The 2,087-nt window shown below is 50.3% G+C and overlaps 1 protein-coding gene across 1 annotated transcript in view; it reads left to right on the top strand.

Moving 5' to 3' along the window:
- Window positions 1-2,087, top strand: part of BAHCC1 (BAH domain and coiled-coil containing 1) — a 103,562-nt gene that overhangs the window by 43,454 nt on the left and 58,021 nt on the right. The window lies entirely within an intron of this gene.

The raw sequence follows: 2,087 nt of genomic DNA, 5'->3' as shown, positions 1-2,087 counted from the left end.
GGGTGTGTGGAATGAGCATAATGTGCCAGCGGAGGGTCGGGCAACGCCGTATCCTCCATTACTGAACCTGCGTATACCGACTGAGCAGTCGCTGTGCGTTTAGGAGAACGGTCCGCGAGAATCCTCCGTCCTTTCCTTCAGTCCTTCCCTTCAGCCTTCTATCTGACCTCCGTCCTCCCCTTCAGTCTTCTATCTGACCTCCGTCCTCCCCTTCAGTCTTCTATCTGACCTCCGTCCTCCCCTTCAGTCTTCTATCTGATCTCGGTCCTCCCCTTCAGTCTTCTATCTGATCTCCGTCCTTCCCTTCAGTCTTCTATCTGATCTCCGTCCTTCCCTTCAGTCTTCTATCTGATCTCCGTCCTTCCCTTCAGTCTTCTATCTGATCTCCGTCCTCCACGTCAGTCTTCTATCTGACCTCTGGCCTCCCCTTCAGTCTTCTATCTGACCTCCGTCCTCCCCTTCAGTCTTCTATCTGACCTCCGTCCTTCCCTGGCCCCGCCCCTTTCATTCATTGGATTTTAGTTCTTCCAATCATTGAGGCTCAGCCATCACATGTAGGTGTTGCCTAGGTCAGTCTGCATGCAAACACAGCCTGCTTGGCAACGCCCACTCCTCTAGACTGACACCCACCCATCAAGGCATATTGATATTTGCATAACTCCTCCCAAGAGCCCGCCCACTGACGCATCAGGGTGCTCTTGAAAGAATTACTGAGGCAGAGTTGGGATCTTTTCCTGGATGCTCTGTACAGCACCCTGCAGGCCCCTCCCACCAGCCACGATCTACCTGCATTGTATACAGAAGCACTGAGTCTCATCATCTGGTATAAAATAGGGTATGTTATAGAAAAGTTTTTATTTAAAAGCATTATTAGCATATTAATAAGTTGGGGAGGGGAACCAGGGAAGGTAAATATAAGCAGATTAAATGTAAGCTTTATATTTTGTACATCTCACCAGCCATGCATAGCCAAGCACAGGGACCCAGTGAAGACATCACTGGATCTAAAATAAGGCCGGATAAGCATTTTATTAAATGTCGCATATGATGATCTGCTTCTGCAAGAATGTTAAAAAAAAAAGTTATTTAACAAGCTGCTTTTTTGTAATAAAAATCCATTAATAGTACACAACAGGAAAAAGGGGCATTTGGACTACAGAAGTAAAACCCGCTTCACTGTGACTCTGCTGGGACAAGGCAGAAAAAGGTTTTTACAGTTGGCATCGCTGAGCGGTTGGCAGTGGAAAATCTTCTTCAGTGCTGAGCGGTCGGCAGTGGATAATTTTCAGTGCTGAGCAGTCGGCAGTGGAAAATCTTCAGTGCTGAGCAGTCGGCAGTGGGAAATCTTCGCTTCTGGGTCTGTTTGGGAATCTCTGACACTCGTACAGTGACCGTCTCTTGTGGTGTTTCCTGAAATCAGGAATAGTCAGCTCGTGGATGAATTTGGCGCCACGTTGTGACTTTAGTTCAGACGCCGACAGAGCGAACCTTTTGCTTTCCCTGGCGAGTGAACTGCTGCAGTTCGAAGCGGCCTCTTCTTGGTGTCGGATTCTCCTGGAAGTTGATTATAGCCATTAAGACATTCACTGTTGCTGCCAAGAAGATGACCTTTCAGGGGTCTGCTAATCAAAAAAAAGCCCAACTCGATCCCTCGCCCCCTTATGTGGCCCTGCGTCACCCTCCAGCGGGCCGCGAGCTTCTCTTTACATCCCTCGGCTTTAATCTGGAGCTGAACCAGAGCCGGTTCCTTCGCCCGTGCCAGCCAAATGCCAGCCTGTCTCTCCTCTGACTCCGGGCTTACAACGTGTCTCCATTAAATGTTATATTTTGACTGTCCGGAGACAAACAGGTGGAGAGTTTAACCCCCCAAGGGAGTGAAATCCAAGCACGGGGGGGGGGTAGGGTAGCCAGTTCTGGGAGACTCCAAGCTCCGCCCCCTGCGCTCCTGCGCTGACAGAGACCTCCGCTAATGGCCTCTCGGCTTTCACAATATTGTGGCTTTGTTCTAATCCGTGGAAGTGGCGGGCCAAAGTGCCGCGGCGCGCTCTGTGCGCTCCTTCCTGAGCCGGGAAGAGCCGCAGGATGGC

Source organism: Nanorana parkeri, unplaced genomic scaffold, assembly GCF_000935625.1.
Source record: "Nanorana parkeri isolate BGI_ZX_2015 unplaced genomic scaffold, ASM93562v1 scaffold1237, whole genome shotgun sequence".
NCBI lineage: Eukaryota > Metazoa > Chordata > Amphibia > Anura > Dicroglossidae > Nanorana > Nanorana parkeri.
This window is presented reverse-complemented; position numbering and strand designations above follow the sequence as displayed.